Source organism: Meleagris gallopavo, chromosome 2, assembly GCF_905368555.1.
Source record: "Meleagris gallopavo chromosome 2, MGAL_WU_HG_1.1, whole genome shotgun sequence".
Taxonomy (NCBI): Eukaryota; Metazoa; Chordata; class Aves; order Galliformes; family Phasianidae; genus Meleagris; species Meleagris gallopavo.
The window spans coordinates 102,351,156-102,371,831 of NC_139405.1; the positions used below are offsets into that span (position 1 = coordinate 102,351,156).

General features: G+C 36.5%; 1 pseudogene; it reads left to right on the forward strand.

Annotated features, from left to right (window-relative positions):
• The first annotated feature begins 14,337 nt into the window (after window positions 1–14,337).
• Window positions 14,338–20,676, forward strand: part of LOC146545106 (uncharacterized) — a 130,529-nt pseudogene continuing 124,190 nt past the window's right edge.

Consider the following 20,676-nt stretch of genomic DNA (forward strand, 5'->3'; position numbering starts at 1 on the left):
ATCTTTCTTCATAAATCCCACCAGGAATCCAAAAGAGAACATTCCCAAAGGGACAGTCCACAATAGTATAGTTCTCAAGGCATGTTGAGTTCCAGTGAGAGTGCCCGATGCTTGTCCTAGAGTTAACAAGAGCACAAGGTGAATGCTGAACCTGGAACACATGATGCTCAGTTCAGCTTCTACTGCAGTGAAATAAAATCAATTCTTTCCAGGGAGGAAATCATAAATAACACTAAATTTCACTTTTCTATATGATCTTTCAAGTTATATGTGGAGCAGTTTGTCACTTTTGAGAGCTCTGGTAGCCGAAAAGTTAATTTTTCAGAAGTGGAAATCACCAGCAGTTCTTGAAGTAATTTACTGGGATCTGGAAGTGAGTGATTTATCTCACCAGGCAAAGGTATTCTTTAAGTTCAAAGAGAAAATTTCAAACATAGAACTTTAGGCCCAAACATTAGTTTTCATTTTCAAAAACAAAACCCCTGAAATACAACACCATAATAAATAAGCTTAATCAACATTCTTAATAAATAAAAATGAATAAGCTTAGTTCTTTCCCACATTACCAGAAACTATAAACAATTACTATATGTAAAATACCAAAAATAAAATCCCAGTCTAGGTTTACATAGTGACAGTTCTATTTTAGTTCCATCTAGCCTATTGCCATCAGAGCATGCATTTAGATAATATTTCTACCACTTTTTATACCCCTTATCACATGAATGAAAACGAATAGGTAGAAAACTTCTATGTTTTTGTTTAGAAGTCTATTTTATAATTGAATTCTGTTTGTAGTTCCAAGTGAGATGTTTTACCCATATCTTTAGTGATTTTAAGGTCAGCATATGGACATTGCTTCAATTACAGTTACTACTGCATTTACTAAGGAGGATCTGTACTGAATTTAGTAAGATTAATCTAAATCATACTGTTGTTTGTCACTTAATTAAAGATTCTGTACATGAAAATCTAAGATCCACTTCTGAAAAGACAAATGCATACATGTAGGATCTATTCACATCTTCCAATATTATTAAAAGTACATACAATTCTTTATCCAATGATAGATTTGAAAGAACATTTAAAAGCACTGATATGTAATGTACAGGATTCTCCAGAGAAATTCAAGTATCTGCTCCAACTGAAGTCTGTGGAAGTGAAATAGTTCCACAATTTTTAAAATTCTTTGAGACACCTATCCAAATCAATGAATCCTTCAAAGGGGTAACCCTCCAAAAGGTACCGCGGATTTATCTGGAGAAAAGGCAGTGCATGCTCCCAAGTGCAAATAAATAGTATTCCTTACTTTCAAATACTCCTTTGTCACTTCTTTCTTCATCATAACACGTCCACTTGTCTATTTTTAAATTCCATTAAAATATATCAGTTATGAGTCAAGCATAGGGAAAATGTTTTCCCTTCAGTTTACTGTATATTCACACTAAAAGTATGAAATATTTCTCATATGCTCTTTGCATAATTGCTCTTTATAATCAAGTGTTGTAGTTGAAAAGTCCCTGTTCATTAGTAGCAAGTATTTTACACACATACTCATGCACACACATACACACACCTCATTTAAGCATATTAGCAATAAAGTTAATTCAACTAAATATCTGCAAGCTGTACAGGATTTAAACCAAACTGAGAATGTGTGTTTCTTGAAATTATGCAATGACAGTAGATTTTAGAACCATCGCCTGAGTATTGTTTTTGTGAATACAATTTTGAAAGAATGTATAAGTCACATCTTTCGTGAGAACAATTGCTTTTTATTGCTTTTGACTTAAATATAATAAAGAAAGAAGTAGAATACCGTGGTAGGGAGAATTCCTATTCTAAGAAAACAATTTGCCAGTTTTTTTAGACTTGATTTTGGTTTTATTGTCAGAATGGACAATAATAGTTAAATGAACTCCTTGTGACATGTCTGAATGCCATAAATATTGACAAGTTATGTTAGTTCTAACCTAGAAAAATGATTCATAAAGTACATTTAAATTATTATTGTGCATGCATTATTTAAGCAATGATATTTAAAATCTAGCAACACTCATTCTGAACTTTAACATTGTAGTGTCAAGTTTTTTTTTTTAAATCAATCCCAGTATGAAAGCATGGCATGCAAACATTTCCAAATAATGTGGCTGTTTAAATTTCAGTCCAAGCATTGCTGCATGACCTTCATCTACAATATATCTGAATTCAGATACAGTCTTGGAAGCTATTGCTCACTGGTGCTTTTATTGAGAGAAAAACTTTCTTTTTCATAGTTTTTTCATTTATTTTACAGAACAAGGAATTTCCTGTTCTGAAACCTTTGGAGAATGATCTTGAATTAGATTAGGTATGATCAACTGCCGAGAAGAAAACATTTGGATGACACCCTCTTGTTCTTTGCCACTTAGCAGGTAGGTGGCCATGTCTTCATCCAGCTGCCATTCTTCATCTATCATTCTTTAGACAAATACCAAGCCTGCAAGTCTCCAATAACTAATGCATCCAATGTGAAGCCTTTTGGCCATTTGCTATATAAAACAAATATAGCAGGAAAAAAAAATAAAAAAAAATGAATGACTTCAAGGCTGATATTGCTCTTGATAACAGAAGGAAGACTTCCTGTATTGTGAGTGCTCTTGATAATAGAAATACTTTCTCTATTGAAAGATATATAATTTTTTTTTCTAATTCTTTGTAATATTACTTCCTTCATATTAATTTATTTTTTGCTTATCTTATTCATCTTTTGACAGTTGCTTCATTATAGGTTCTGTATTATGTCAGGAAAATAGTTTCATTGGCATATGACATGAGGAATATCTATCATTGTAAGCGCTCAAATGATTTTCCTTTATGACAATGATATCTCATGATTCATTCTAATAATTATACAACTGTAGAAAGAGAACCTGATAAACTCATCAGGACATTAAGATACAATTGCTCATGACCCTTGTTCTTTTTCTGAAAGGAATACTGCAGTGCATGGATTTCTATCAGTATATTGTTTAATTCACAAACTCCTTCAATGTGTTAATAATGCACCATGGTGAAATATGCTCACTGCTGTTAGATATGGAACAGCACAAATATTGTTCTCCCAGGGTTCTTCAATGAAGTCTTTAATACTACAAACTATCACAGAATCATAGAATGGCTTGGGTTAGAACGGACTATCTAGATCATCTAGTTCCAGCCCCCCTGCTACAGGCAGGGACACATCCCACTAGATGAGGCTGGTCAAAGCGCCACCCAGCCTGGCCTCAAATTCCTCCAGGGTGGTAACTGGTGTTAGTTTCTAAAATGCATGTTAAAATGTTCTACTGTGCTACAGATTGCTGAATTTGAAGGTTTCTTTCTTAATACTGAAGTCTATATTCCTCCAAATGTTTTAATGTTATTATTATCATTATTAATAATAATAATAAATAATAATTATCAATTAATTAGTTATTATTATTATTTCCATGTTTTTCTTTATTGATGCATGAATGAGCCATATGAAAATTAAGCTGTTGTAGTAATATTGAGATTCCAGTCAGAGTTTCCTTCTAGGTTTCAAAGAAATCTACATGATGTTACAGAATTATTTCTTGATTTTGGCCCAAAGGTCTTTAGAGTAAACTCTGCTCATATCTCAATATGAGTGAAGGTATAGCAGCTTAACAAAGTGCAGCTTTCTTACTATTTTCTAATGAATTTAATTTTCAGTTTTAGACTACAGCCAAGAACTTATATGTTGGACCATATTTGCAACAACTAAATAGCTTAAGGAAATTGTGTTATGGATGTTAAAATTAATTATCTACATCTGTTCATATTTCCACCAATATCACCCAGTATCACTCCTATTACAACTTTGTCAATGTGTCTCTCCACTGGAAGCAATCCATGGTATCACAGGAAGAATGATATTTTCTTTGTTTATTACTCATTCATACTATCATTATGGTAAATATTTATCACAAAACATAGCAAAATTTTATGTAAAACCTAACTTCTTTAAAAAATGGCTTATCATCTCACCACCAAGATCGAGGCATCTTTTTCTGTCCCTATACTTCCAGCACTTTTTTTTCATAAAAAAATTCATAAAAAGCAGATACATCTCTAATGCCAGTTAATAATATTTCTATAATCCAAATATATTGCAGGGAAAAATAATATGCATTTCTTACATATCAGTATCCTTTTCTACTGTCTATAATACCAACGGACAATTTTGTATATTCTGCTATATTGTACTTCTCTCTTCCATTTCATGAGAGGGTTTTCCAAGATGTGGTTTCCATTTTTCTGTTTTTAGAGCACTGCATCTGTGGTGGTATGTAGATATTTATGGAAATAATATAGCTAAAAAGAGTGAGCAAAATGACTTTTTTAGGCTATTCAACGTTGGCAATTTTAAATTTAATAGGTCAAGTTATTGCTTTTTCGAGTAACGGCCAAGCACCAGCCTACCCCCATACTACTGGCAGAGGTGAAAATAAAAGGACATGAAATCTTGTAAAAATTAGTTTTTGCAACCCAGGGGGAACTTTGTTTCAGCTCTCAGGATTCTCCTAAGAGAAGATGAAGCAGCAGACTCAATGCATTTGAAAAGGAATAGCTTAATGTAACTGTTAGTATTGTTTCACACTGTAAGTCAGCGTACTGAAATAACAGTTAAAATAATAGTGAGCACAGATGGAACACCGGTATGAGTGACCCAGTGATTTGGAAAAATCAGGTCATATGGCTTGGTAATATATAAAGTAGGATTAAACTTCCCAGGAGTAAATATAAGACAGTGATCTTTAAAAAGAAAAGAGCCATTTAAACAAGAAACAAGAACTGAATAAAAAGCTCTGTTGTGGGCAGTTAATGAAGAGATTCCAAAAATGGGATCTGCAATCAGGAAATTTGTGATACAGGAAAATGGTGGACTGCAAAGAACAAAGCCCGAAATTGTTTAGTTTACTTGTCTGGTTTATTTGCTGTTTCTACAGGCCATGTACTTCACTGTCTCATAAAATCCTCTCATACACTTAAATAAACTGTACTTTATTGTCCTGCAACAGACACTTGGGTTGATGCTATTACTCCAAATGAAATCAATGGCAGAGCTACCCTCAGCTCAATGGGAAAAGAACCTATCGCACTCCCATAAAACACAGCAAAAGAATTAGCAGTGAGTCTGATCAATGCCTTTTCAAATGAGAACTCAGTGTAGCACTCAATAGGTTTCCTGACTCGAGCAGTTTCCTAAATGCAGTTTCTTTTTCACTCACAGAAGTAACATCTGAGCAATTCCGTGCTGTCTTACCCATACAAGGCCTTATCATTATACTTTTTTTTTAACATTTATATTTTTTCCTCATGTGAAGAGACGTATCTTTTACCATTAAAAGATTCTGAGAAATTAAATAGAAAATAATCTTCATTGACAAGGTGAAATTTTTGCCACAAGGACCTAATTCCAAATAAATCCTCTTGTAGTGTGCTGAAGAGAAGCTGATCTCATGATCAGTGGGCAAAAACAAAAATGACACTCAGGATTAAAAAATTCCTGGTATTCTATAGTAATTCTTGCTACCCCAGAGGAAAAAAAGCAATATCAATACAGAGAAGTAATAGGACCCAATAGAAGAACATACTGAAATTCTGAAAGCTGATTTCATCTATCAGTAGAAGGCACTAAGGGATTTCATATTACCAAGACTGAACTACTTTTCTTATGTTTATTTACTGCATGCCATGATATGGAGCACATGGATATCTTCAGATCACCGCTTGTCATCATATCATTCAAAATAAATGAACATTTTATTTAGAATTTAGAATTTAAATTACTTAGAAAATTTATTGAATAATGAACTTATGAGAAAAAACTTCTATAGTGAGCTCTATATAAAATCAGAGAGAGAAATGGCTTCTTTTAGTCCAGAAAATACAATTATTCATCCATGTTAATTTAATGTTAAGCATTAAATTCAAAGGTAGTTCTGTTGTGAATAATATGTATAAAGAGTGCTTCCTTTTATTTTTCAATTTATATAGTTATTTAACAATTAATAATTTTTTTGGAAGTTACATAATGCTTCAGAGGGGAGTTTTGTCAAACATTATTTTCCTTAAATTTCTGAACCTCCAGAAGTACCTTCTGCTTCCATTTCCTATCTTTTTCAACCTTCTTTCCAAATAGTTAAGAATCTAAACAAAATAATCTGACTTTGATTATTCCATATAGTAGATGTCAGGGGGAAATTTTTCATTGAGAGTATGGTGAGGCACTGGCACAGGATGTCCAGAGAAGCTGTGGATACCTGGGCAGCCTGATCTAGCAGTTGGCAAACCTGCCTGCAAAAGGGAGTTGGAACTAGATGATCTTTGAGGTCTCTTCCAACTCTAGCAACCCTATGATTCTGTGATTTTATGATTTGATTTATGGAGTTTTAATAACCTGACTGGAAACATGGAAATGGTGTACAAGGAGCCGGTGATGGTATACTTTTCTGCTAAGTATTTACACCTGTAGCTGTTACCTATCATTATTACAGTAACTCACATTTAACTGCATACTCAGACACACTCACTCAGAGCATGGACAGCCTTTTGGGAACTAACATTTCTATATTTTCTAATTCCTGAAATCTCATTTGTTTACTGAGGCACTTTAAATGACCATTTAATGAATCTTTTAGATCATATTATGCATACTAGTACTCATATGTAGATAACAGTGCTAAGCTATCCGAGAAGCATAATTTCACTAATTCACTCTTCTTTCAACAAGGACAGAATCTATTCAGCATTATTAAAATTGTGTATTAATAAAAATATTGGAGAATGATAAATTTCAAAAATCAATATCTTCCTACCTGAAGATATTATTCTACCAAAGCATATTATTCCCACAGAAGTCAGTAAAATTCTTTGAATTTCATCTTGAGAAAATCAATGAATAAATTTGAAAAAGCTTGGTTTAATGAAAGTTCAATCCAGTAAAAATACTGACTTTTATGTCCCAAGAATTTAAAGTTAGAAGAACTTTTTTTTTCAAATAAACTTTTAATATTTTGTTTTTTTCAAGTGTGTTGAGAAAAGCAAGCAATTTCAAATTTTCTTTCAAAAGATAATTCCACTGTTCAAAAATATTCCGTAGTTCAAACGAAGTGAGGTTGATAAGCTTATATAAGTTAATGGCTTACTGTAAAAGTGAAGTTTAACTTAAAACTGCAATATCATCCCTTTGCATTAGAATTACCTTATCAAAAAAGTAGCAAATCTGTAGATATGACTTCTTATGGACAGTATGGAGTGACAGATTTTATATTTTCTTCCTTTAGCCAGTTTTATACTTACTTCAGCACTTAAAAGCTTATCTTTTCAGCTTTAGTGGAGTTACTTCTGAATTGCAGACATATGAAGTGACAGAAAAATCAAGCTTGTCCTCTGAGAAAATGATAAGAATTACTGAGAGACTAGGTGTGGTTTATTGCCCATCATTGCAGTCCCACAACCGAATTCAGAAACAAGAATATCTACAGTTAACTCAAGTGCCTTCACACTTGTATTCTTTTCTGCTGATATGATTTACCAGATTAATTTCATTTCCACAGTGGAATCATCTAGATCAAATGGAAACAGAGGTGGGCTCAAGATATCAATCAGATCTTTTCTCATACCCAGTCAGTTGCAAGTGTCATGGCATAATCAAACCAAGTGTCACCACAGAGCAATTTGAGCTGCAAGCTTTACCCACAGCACTAACAAGACAGCAATCATGAAGAAAAAAAGTAAAAAAAAAGAAAAAACAGCTTCCTTCAGGCATGCAGATGATGGACATGGACTGCAGGACTTGCTTTTGTTAGACCCGATTCCACTCTGAATAAACTCAACAGCTGGCAGCATGTCAATGTTTTGTTTGTTTTTCTGTCCCTGCTTGGAAAGCTCTGTCATACAGCAATTCTAATCCTAAGAAGTCTAGAGCAGAGGATGATGCTCTGTGGGTTTATTTGCATGTCAGTACCCCAAAATTCCCAAGCAATTCATCCTTCTCAGAGTAGCAGTGCTGTGTCTGATCTGGAAGCAACCCAAAAGTTACAGTATTTTCTCTTTTTATAGGAGATGATTCATCATAGCTGTCCAGTTGTTTTTTCAACTAGAACTGAAATTCATTATGTGATTTTGTAGCCCACAGCTCTTTGTAAGGGGACATCGATATATTGAATAGTTAAACACTGAGGAACATTGATGTATTTGGTCCTTTGTATCTTGGTTTTACTAATATAGGTGACTATTTAAACTCATGGGGCCTGAAAAGTCCCACTTGCACATTCTATGCCCAAAAACTACCAAAAAAAAGAAACAATGGAAGTGATATAACTGTACAAAAATGCCATTGTAGCAACAGTAATGCCTTTCTGCTCCTGTCCAAGCCAAAGACAGAAACAAATGCAGTTGGAGCCAAGTCCAAGACTGGAGAGGAAAGAGCTGGAGCACACATTCTATGGCTGAGCCAACCAAAGTTACATCATTTGTTCCAGTAGGCAAAAAAAGAAAATCCTTTTTCAGAAAAAGTATTCAACACTAATTTGAAATCTGGAGAAAAGGGAAATATAAGACTTTTGTTATGATTTTTTATTTTTATACAGCTCTACAAACACAGGCAAACAATGATGTCAGCATAATACTAATATATATTTATGTCAATAAAACATTGCATCTAACTCAAAACTTTTATTTTAATTCAGAATTTTGAAAATGTTTTTTACCCTGAGTTTTTAATCATATTAAAAATTTAAATATATTGACTTCTCATCATATTTTAAGAGAAAAAAAATGTGCTGGAATTGTCAGATATCTAAGCAAATGGAAATTCTGCACGTCAAACTAACAGATAACTGCTCCCTGATGGTAAGGCAGGAAACAGAACACTCACTACGGAACAGATACTCAAATAATGAAGCTGTGGAGCAATAAAACTCTTTGTTTGTTTGTTTGTTTGTTTGTTTGTTCTTTATTGAGACACGACCAAAGAGTGTTTTCAAAAACAGTGTTAGAAAAAAAATTAGGATATAGCTATTGATAAGTATTGTTGTCTTTGGGCAGGATTAATTATGCCATTGCCCTTGTGACAGGGGTGTATCCCCAGGGTCTTGGTCTCAAGTTTGAGACTGTGTATTTTGCCTACCTAAATTTTCAGTTTGAATGGATATCATTTTAAGCATTACCATTCATGGTAAAGTATCTGGTAAATAGTACAGCTTTTTTCTTTTCTTGAAAGCAGTGCTCACTCTTTCTCTGGAGTGTTACCAGCTGACCTTGAGAGGTGGTAGGCAGTGGAGCTCAGAGGGAATAACAAGCACTGAACTCATCCCAAAAGGTTCAAATTTGCAGGATCAGTCCCCTGAAGCAATTATTATCTTTGCACCAGTGAAGGCTGCATGTCATCATACACAGAGGAAGTGAAACAATTCTTGTTAACACAGAACTTCTACATATAACAGTTACAGGAAAATAATGCAGAGCACTGTGTGAGTCCTCTATCCTTAGATCCTTAGGGCCATGTAACCAGCATAACAAATAAGCAATTTAAATAACAGCCTTTTCTGGATACTCAGACAATAGATACACCTAGCAAATAGAAGTTGCATGAGCAAAATGTTCTGCCCACAGAACTGTATACACATCAGTAATCCATGACATGGAACACTGTACCACTCACTTGGAATTAGTCTGCAAAAATATAAATCAGATGTCACTGCTCAGCATTGCACACTTTCTTTTATATTTCGGTCTTCTTATCTCCTACAAAAGAACACACACAAACACTTTAGAATGCATCTACACATACACAAAATCTTCTATTTTTTACACTTCTAAAAGTTTCCTCAATTTGAAAATCTTGTAAAATCCTTTCTTTGGAGAAAACACAGCAAAAAGGTACAATACTTATAAAGGTCTCTTTGAAGCATTTTTCGCTCTCAATTGCAGGCACCTGAAAGATACTGCATGGATTGAACGAGGGGAGGAATGGACATTTTTCTTTCTTCTTTGTTGGCTAAATGAGGAATTCAGCCATCATGAGGAAACACTGACCTCATACGACAGATTTACCCATCCACATAGATCTACAGGTGCCACATCCCCTTTAACATCCATTAGTATGGTTCAGGCAAATCTGTGTCTGCAAGTAATGCCACGGCTCTACATGTGCTGTAGCATGAGGTCACAAAAAAAAACCCACATTTTTCTTAAGTAACTTTTCTAAGAACTGCTTGCTAAGATTGACAGTGCTCAGTAATTTTTCTACAACCCTTTTCTGTCTGTCCTTTTGAAGGTTGCACCACATGTCCTAATATCTTTTCAGAAGACCTACCAAAGTAGACTTTTGAAGCAGTGAAGGTCTATATTTCACCTTTCTTCCACAGAAACTGCCTCAAGCTGTTGATTGTTGCCCCTGGCTAGAAAAGCTGAGAGGATCCTACAAACAAATCTGTGAGAACGAATGAACAGAAACCAAATTCACTGACCACGTTTTGCTCTGTCATATAGAAGGCTTCTCTACCTGCATGTGAGATGACTAAAGACTTGACATTTTCTAGTTCCTACAGGAAAAGAATGGATTTTATCTTAACTGGTGGTGGATGCCCTGTAGATGGATGACCTACTGCTTGTCACACTGAACTGTATGATAATAAGAAACTATTTGGAAGAAGAAACCCACTGAACAGATGGCAAACCCTCAATTAAAAAAAATAAATACTGAATAAGATGAAAAAGTAAATTTATAAACTTACTTGACTTCCAGAAAGTTTAAAAAAAACTGGCATTTTTATTCATAAACAAACCAAGATTTTGTAATTTTGAGGTGACTATAAATTTTGAACAGAATTAAATAGTACACGCTAATGTAAATATGAAAGATTTATTTCTAAAGGATATTAAAAAATGGAAAATAAAATAAGAAAAACAAATTACGCTATAGATATTGATTTAAAAGGGATATATCTTGTTTAGAAGATTTTAGAAATGTAATTAAAACTTCAGTGATTTTATAAATAGAGGTTTTTTTACCCTCAAAATATTATTTATAATTAATTCATTGAAATTGATATGAAACTAGTTATACATGACTCTTATAAAGGCAGATAGTGTTACTTGCATAGTGTTCATATTTCCTTTTGTTCATTTTAGAAATTATTTAATGAATAGTTAAAAATCTACAGAGAATAAAACATATGGCATGATAAGAACAAAGTTTAGCAGTTTATACTTGTGCGCTTATTGATCTTACTGATCTGATCAAATCTTCTCCTTAATGTCACTTCTTATTTCCGGTAGATGAATGATTAGGAGGAAAAATGAAGATGGAAGTTGAAGAGCAGGACTACTTGGATGACTTGAATAGCAAAGATGCAGGAGAAGAGCCAGGGAACATCTGTAATCCAAGATAGTATTCAACGCTGAATTGACAACTTTCACCTTCTTGTAGTTACAAAAGTTTTTGTATTGCTACAGATGCAATAAAACAGAGCCTCTACAGACAATCTCAAGGAATATGGAGAGTTAGAAAATTAATGTGGAGGGACTAGAACAAAAGAATAAGCCAATGCTATTGAAACAAGCTGTTAAAAAAAAAAAAATGCATTTTGCCAAATAAAAATGTTTGCATTACGCAATAAAGAAACAATCCTTCATGTGCAGATGTGTGAGGTTAATTGCTTTATTACAATATATAGATACACACTGTGCTATGACAGCCTATGTGTAGACTCAGCCACACAGCAGGACTAATTAAGAAGGCAGATCAAGACCAACACTAGCAAAAATTAAAATGAAAATGTTGTCTTTTTTCCATCCTCCTTTTCTTACAGCCAATGGGAAGAGGATAATTCACAGTGTGCTCCACATTAGCCCATATATGCATGCTAAGAGATAATTCACTTCCATTACTGCATGGTGGGTGTGCGTCCATGGCTACAAAGTCAAGATTTGAGTGCTCACATTAATCATATAATTCTCATCCCACAGTTCTGTGGAAATGTATAATCAAGATTTCATTCATAAGGTGAAATCCATCCTGTAGATAAACCTGAAATATAGATCATACAATTCATGGATCCTATTCATACTTTCAGAACTTTAAGTAAATGCATTATTTAAAAATCTATTATTTGAATATTCTGTAATTAACAAGCAATTTGAGGACTTGACTTCGTATTTTTTTCAGTATGGAGTTCGTGCAGGAGGGAATATATGTGAAAATGGAGGAAAGTTTATTCATTTGAAAATAATGTATCTAAGATTCATTTCACCTAACTTTAAAAGTATGTAAAAATTAAACATCTAGGGTGAGATTTATTTCTTCGTATCAGCTAGATAGCAAAAAGTAGATAAAACCATTTTTTTTCTTAAAAATGCCTATGACATTTGATGGATGCTGGAGTGACCAGTTCAGATGAATGTCCAGCACTGGACATGGCTGAAGTTATGTGGCTACAAGTGTAACATTGCCTGTATTACCAGTGAATTCAAATATCCTCATATTTTGGACTTCATTATCTTGCAAATAGTATTTCTGTCCATGAGCCATTGAAGGATCTTAGGTATAAAGTCTTGACAGTAAGTTTTCAAACAGAGGTCAGTTCTCTTGTTTAAACAGGAATTTCCACAGACATCTGAATCCTGCAGTACTGAGACATCTGCACTGTGCTGGCAGATATGATACAGGGCTTGTAGGAGATCTGTGCACACCTGGAATGGCAGCTGGATGTCACAGAGAGGATCGTTGGGCATCTCAAATGTCACTGAGTGCCTATGACTAAGGAAGTGCATTGATCTCTGAGAGTTAGAAGAGGTGACTCTCCTCACACATTTATAAGATAAAAATTGTCAGTAATGCAATGTTGATTTCAAGTTTGCATGCTCACTGCTGATATTTCAAAGTCATGCAATTCCAAAGTCTTTGTTAAAGTTCCTTTAAGGAACTGAAACCTGAATTTCACATGCATGTCTATCAACAAACTTTTTCTTCTTTATAATTAAATAAAACCCAGCAAAATATTACCAACTCTAGTTATAATTTGCTTTATTTTTCTCATGTTATCTTGAAAAAAATAACCTTCATAATGGCTAAGTCCCAGATAATACATCTAAGTAGCAAATTTGTTCTTTGAAAAAAAACTTCTTCTTTATGTCGAGTCCAGTCCAGGTTTTCTTAAGTTTAGGAGTTAATATTCAGTTGGCTCCACGTGGATCAGCAAGAAGGACATGCAAGGCTAGATGTGCTTCACACTGTACATCTCTTTTCCAAGATACCTTCCTGCATGCTGCCATTTCACTGTTCTGGGCTGCTTTTCTCTCCCATCTCCTAGCAGATCATTTGCTGCAGGCTCTGTTTTTTTTTCCAGCCAGTCCCCGGGTAGCAGACAATCTTTGAAACTACTTTGGACTTTAGAACCTCTTCCTGACCATATCCAATATTAGAGATAATTTCAAAAGTTAGAATACACTACAAAAAGTCTGGGAAGATTTCTGAAGGGATTGGGAGCTCAAGTTGTGTTCTCCTCTGTCCTCTCAGTTGGTGACTGCGATCCACATAAAAGGAGGAGGGTGGACATTCTGAATGAATGGTTTTGCGAATGGTATCATACACAGGGCTTTGGGTACGGTGGCTTGGCATGCAGCCTTGAGAAAGCAGGAATGCTAATGGCGGATAGAAGCTGACTGACTAGAAGGGACACAAATATTCTTGGAAACAAGCTGGCTGGGCTGGTTAGCAGGGCTTTAAACTAGATATGATGGGGGAAGGGGATGTACTAGGTGACAGAGAAGCACGTGGGAATGCTGCCATTTTGGGAGGAGGTAAGAGAAAACCCCGGATTTGTCCTTGAGATCCTAGGGAGGGCTTCTCTGAGAAGGCAACGAGGTCAATAACTAAGCTGAAGTGCGTCTATACCAATGCACACAACATGGGCAATAAAGAGGAGGAACTAGAAACCATGGCACAATTGGGAAAGTATGATTTAATTGCTATCATGGAAACAAGGTGGGATGAATCCCATGATTGGAATACCCTGATTGAGGACAACAGGCTTTTCAGAAGGGATAGACAGGGTAGGAGGGATGGTGGAGTTGCCTCTATGTTAGGAAGTGGATAGATTGTGAAGAGCTGTGTCTGAGAAACAGCCATAGTCAGGTCAAGAGCTTGTGGGTAAAAATCAAGGATTGGTCCAGTAAAGGGCATCTAGTGGTTGCAGTCAAAATAGGCCACCTAAACAGGAGAAGACTGTTGACAAGGCCTTTTTGTTTCAGCTGCAGGAGGTGTCATGACGGGCTCTTGTCCTGATGGGGGATTTCAACCACCCGGATATCTGCTGGGACAGCGGTGTGGCGGGTAGTAGACAATCCAAGAGATTCCTGAAGTCTGTCAAGGACAACTTCCTGGTGCACATAATAGATGGACCAACCCGAGGTGAAGCCTTACTGGACGTGGTGCTCACTAATGTAGAGGAAAGTGTTAGAGAGGTTAAGATTGGAGGCAGCCTGGGCTGTAGTGGCCATGCCTTGGTGGAGTTTGTGATCTTGAAGAATGCGGGCCAGGCAAAAAGCAGAGCTAGGACCCTTTGCACTGGGAGAGCAAACTTCCAGGTGCTCACGGAACTGATGAGTGGGATCCCCTGCGAAACTGTCTTTAAGGGCATGGGCACAGAACAAATCTGACAGCTCTTTAAGAACACCCTTCTGATAGCGCAACAGCTCTCCATTCCCCAGCAGAAGAAGTCGAGCAGGAGAGGCAAGCAACCAACAAGGCTGTGCAAGGACCTGCAGCTTAAACTGAGAGAAAAGAGGGAATTGTACAGAAAGTGGAAGCAGAGTTGTGTATCCTGGGAGGAATACAGGGCTGTTGTCCGTGTGTGTAGAGATAGGATTAGGAAAGACAAGGCATAGATGGAACTGAACTTGGTGAAGAATGTGAAAGATAACAAGAAGGGGTTCTACAGGTACATAGGCAGGAAGAGACAGGCCAAGGAGAGTATTCCCCCTCTGATGAAAGGCAATGGTGAGCTGGCTTCCTCAGTCACAGAAAAAGCTGAGGTACTCAATGAATGCTTTACCTCAGTCTTCACGGGTGGTCAGGCTTCTCATGTCTACCAGGACCATGAGCCTCTAGATGAGGGTAAATGAAGTGGTTTATGTCCCTCTGTAATGCTGGAACAAGTCTGAGTCCTCCTCGTGAAACTGAACGTGTATAAGTCCATGGGGCCAGATGATATCCATACTTGGGTTCTGAAAGAGATAACAGCTGTGATTGCCGAGCCACTCTTCATTATATTTGAAAAATCATGTCTGTCTGGTGAAGTCCCCAGTGACTGAAAAAAGGGAAACGCTGCTTCCATTTTTAAAAAAGGGAAAAAGGAAGACCTGGGGAACTACAGGTTTGTGAGGCTCACATCTGTGCCTGAGAAAATCATGGACAAGCTGCAGAAGTGGGCCCATGAAAACCTAATGAGGTTCAATAAGGCTAAGTGCAGGGTGCTGAACTTGGGTCAGGGCAATCCCAGGTATTTATACAAATCTCCTTGTGAGCAGCCCTGTGGAGAAGGACTTGGGGATCCTGGTAGATGAGAAGCTGTACATGAGCTAACAGTACGCACTTGCAACCCGAAAGGCCAACTGTGTTCTGAAGAGGGAGATAATTGTTCCCCCCTACTCAGCTGTTGTGAGGCCCCATCTGCAGTACTGCATCCAGGCCTGGGGCCCTCAGTACAGGAAGGATGTGGAGCTCTTGGAGCGGGTCCAGAGGAGGGCCATTAAGATAATCAGAGGGCTGGACCACCTCTCCTATGAGGAAAGGTTGAGGGAACTGGAATTATTTAGCTTGGAGAAGAGAAGGCTCCTGGGAGATCTCATGGGGGCCTTCCAGTACTTGAAGGGAGCATATAAACAGGAGGGGGAATGGCTACGAGGGTGGATAGTGGTAGGACAAGGGGGAATGGTCTTAAACTGAGACAGAGGAGGTTTAGGTTAGATACTAGGAGGAAGTTTTTCACACAGAAGGTTGTGACACACTGGAACAGGTTGCCCAAGGAAGCTGTGGATGCCCTATCCCTGGAAGCATTCAAGGCCAGGCTGGATGTGGCTCTGGGCAGCCTGGTCTGGTGGTTGGCGACCCTGCAAATAGCAGGGGGGCTGAAACTAGATGATCATTGTGGTCCTTTTCAAGCCAAGCCATTCTATGATTCTATGATTCTATAAATCATATAAAAAAAAAAAAAAGATATGGATTCAAAACCCTGAAAAGTTACTCTGAAATGAAGAAGAAAATATGCAGAAAAATATATTGTTGAATAGGTACAGTTCTGTTGACCTGAAGGCTCTGGAGCTTTATCAATAACCTTCATTAAAAAATTTAACATCTGCAGTTAATTTTTAGCTGATTACTATGTGACTCTGAAATGTAGGACTTACACCAAGCTAAAACCTGTAGTCACAGCAGGATGAAAATTCCCCCAAGTGCCTTTTGCTTTAAGCTAGTCCCCCTCATCTCCCATTGATTGATAGCTGAGGGCTTTCAACAATCTAAAGAAAGAGTTCAAAAGCTTTAAAATGTTCAGACCTTTTTCAAGGTAAAATGTCACATGTATTTATCATTAAAAAAGGAAATTTTATCTTTTAGTGAGATCAACAGCCTAACATCTTGAACTAAAAAAGTACGGGGGAAAAAAAAAGAAAAAAAGAAAAAAGAAAAAAAGAAAAAAGCCAACCCTGCAACAAAAGAAAAACTGGGAACAGTCATGGGCTAATTGTAAGTTAACATCTACATAAATTTCAGTGCATGTATTGCAGAAATATTTTTCTTGTATTAAGAAGTAGAATCATAGAATCATAGAATCACAAGGTCGGAAACGACCTGTAAAATCATCTAGTCCAACCATCTTCTCATTACCACTGGTACCACAAGCTACTAAACCATATCAAGTAGATGTCACCTCTGTGTATAGATCAGCACAACCTATGCAGCTGATCTAGTAGAGAAACTCTACTCTTTGTCCCAAAACCATTGCAAAATTCTCAGATTATTCATCCCTTTTATCTGATTGTTAGAAATATTTCTGCAAATAATCCTTTGCCTTTGGTCAGTGTTTCTAATCCAAGGGAAAAAAAAACATTTTCTTGAAATATTCGTGTTTGTGTGAATGTACAGATCAGTAATATTATCTGATGGAGACTTGTAGATAAAAAAGATTTCAGGTACATTACAGACAAATGACTAGAGATTTTATGTCTCAGAGATGTCATCGTTTTTAATCCAGGCACAAAAAATGTCAGAACAGTAGAGGTTTCAGGGAGCGATATTCTACAAAATGTCAGGTGCTTACCAAAGAAGTTCCAGGTTTCTTCCCACATTACATAGTCCTCAATACATACAAAATACATAATGTCATTTTGATTCTGTTTTGTTCACAGTTCACCCATTTCAAACACTCTTACTAGAAATTTAGCTTATTAATGTGTTCTCTCAGTGTGATATACAGTGTTTGCTAACCCCAGTTCTGAAAAAGCATAGTAACCAAGACTGTTTTGGTGAGAATGATGATCCAATTAGAATTTTGCTTGAGGAAAGACAGAAAGTCTGAAAAAATTAGCTCCTTAGCAAACTTCCACTGAGACAAAAGCAGTGGATGAAATATTAGCATTCAAACAAACTTGCAGTGAATGCAAATTCCATAGCAGCAAATATAATGGGACAAAACATTCCTACTGCACTAAAGGAGGTGAATTTTTCTTGAACACAATGACATTTATGCTACTAAAGTTTTCGCGCCAAAACAGAATATCAGATTTGCTCCATTGGAGGAGTTCCAGAAAGCTTTCAGGATTCAGACGCAATAAACTGAACACACTTGAGCCAAGATATGGAAGTGAGAGTTCCTCAAAAACAATTAGGAGTATCTCTGCCAAATGCCTGAAGCTTGGGTTTTGGGAAGAAGGGATGGAGAAGCAAAAGTAGCAATTTCCATATGCCAGTGCTTATCTTGCTCTGCTGTGTGCAAACAAGGAAGAGCCACTGTGTATGTGCATGATAGCAGATGAAATTTTCATACACCTCAGTCTGGGATCAAGCAGAAGGCCAGAAGGTAGGCATTAGGGTTAGTTCTCTTTTGGGCCCCCTCAGTTCAAGAAAATTGTTAAGAAATTGGAGACGGTCAATGCAGGGCTGAAAAATGATCAGGACTTTATGGCACCTGGAAGGAGAGGTTAATGGAAATCAGCTTATTTAATCTTGTGAAGAGAATGGCAAGGCTAATAAATGTAATGTCTTCTGAATCCCTTTCTGAATCCTGAATCATATTTCCAGAAGATTACACAAGAGAGGACTCAACATTAATCAGATGCTACCCTGGGTATATAGCCCATGGCCTAAGCCATTACTTGACCACTTTTTTGAAATAAATATTTTTAACTAGAAAGACTTCAAGCTTTAGTTTCAAGCAGAAAAAAACATGATCTTTTGGAATGCCATTAGTTTTCACCTACTTTTGTTCTGCCTCCCTTTCCTCTTTTTATAGCTAGACTCCACATTATATCAGTATATCAGTGACAAACTATAATTTTTTCATTGATGTAAATTTCATTTTTGTGTGTATTTGTGTATGTTTTGTCCCAGCAGATGTAGATAGATTGTGTGGTAAGCACAGGGCTGATCATTTACTCAAGAACATTATTCCTTATTTTGCTTTGCTTACGCACACAGTTTTTGCTTTCCCTGTTAAGCTGTCTTTACGTGTACCCATTAGTTTTCTCACTTTTACCCATTTACCCTTTCAATTCTCTCCTCCAGCCCATCGTGAGGGAACTGAGCAAGCAACTTTGTGGTTAAACCTCAGAATTCAGTAATGCACAATACAGCGATATACTCAGTATTCCTTGATTTTATTGCACAATGTAGAGACAGTATTTGAGACTGACACTCAACGATTTCTGAGGTTTTCTCTTTTAAGCAGCAATAAAATAAAGGTACTGACTGCAAGACAGATATAACAGCACTTTCTTTAACTGGTTCAGTGTACAACAACAGTTTATTACCAGCACGTGTATATTTCTGTTGTGGTATATTTTGTAAAGAAACATCTGTGGGAAAGTGCTCTTCAGATACGTTCACCAAAAATCTGTGATATCTGTGTGCATAATCTGAAACCCAGTTGCCAGCCTCTGGTGAATATCAGTTTAGGAATCATTAATAATTAGCGTTAATGCTTACCATATATTTGACAAAATATGTGTGGCTGGATATTTGATGAAAGATTGATTAATCTTTTAGAGAAAATGTGTGATATGGCATCTTTTATTGTGGTTCAGAGCATTTCAAAGCTTCACTAACATTATACACCTTCATTTTATGATCCAACTGTGAACTGATACAATCAAACAAATGCACTGCACTCTTTGTTTTATTTACAATCCAAATACAGCGAACTCTTCAAGGATTTGATTTGTAAATTATTCATCTTCTCATTGAACCCAAAAATCTTTCCTGTTGAGTCTGGAAATGGAAGGGGAAAAGTTCATCTTCCAGCTAAATAATTGGAAATTTTTCCAACTAAAATTTCAGAAACCCTACTGTCAGTAGCAGCCCTCAGCGTTGGATAACTGAGATCCCTGTGCCCAGGAAGTACTACATTTTTTATCAGGCTTTATTCAGCCATTGGAAAAAAAGTAAAAATCCTGCTCCCCTGAATGAAGGAGACAATGAGTTTAAGTAAAGCATCCATTATGGCTCTTAAAGTGAAGGCAGCAAAAAGCAGGCACAATGCTGTTCCTCAGGAGACTGAGAAGATAAACCCACAGAAATAGCTAATGTATATTTGGTGAAGATAAGTGCCTGTCTGTGAAAGAAAGGTGAGAAAAGCAGAGTGATTTGTAGTAGGGTATCATCCAGAGAATTTGTCTATTATATGTTAAAGGGAGAAGGCACAGAGTTGCTTAGCTTTTTTCTGTTGTTTCTGGAAAGATAAAAATTAGTCCAGTGAACCAGCCTCACCCATCACTAAGAGCAGGAATAATTTTAACCACCTGAAAGTTAAATGACTAATTTAAACTTGTGATTTGTTTCATTTCCAGATTAATAAATCTGGAGAGGTAGCACTCGTAGAGTTATATGTTTATTCCTGATATGTGCCAAAGCAGGATGAATGTCCACTGGAGAACCACGTCTACCTCCTTTAACCAAAGGGAGAGCAGAAGAGCAGTTTAGATGGCATAATTTTAGATGATGCTTATGAACCTGAGAACACAAGTTCAGCATCAGCAGAGTACTGTGAACAGTATCTGGTCTTCAAATCGACCAACAGCAAATTGTAGAGAAAACATAACAAACTTGCCGTACGTCTACCCCAAATCCTCCCTACCTCTAGTGACTTGTAGCACAGGGAATTTATGACTCAGAGACAAGTAATCCAAGTTGGATTACTTTTATATGTAGGTGTGCAAGTCAAACACCACTGTGGGTTCACACAAGGGAAAACACAACTTTTCTCGTAGGAAAGATAGAAACTAAATTTGTCTTGCTCATTTCTGTGCCTCTGTGATATTAAATACTTATGAGCTTGTGTTTAGCCTGACTGCAATTTACTCCTTTTCACAGATCTAAAGGCAAATCATCCAGTAATGTAAAACTACAGG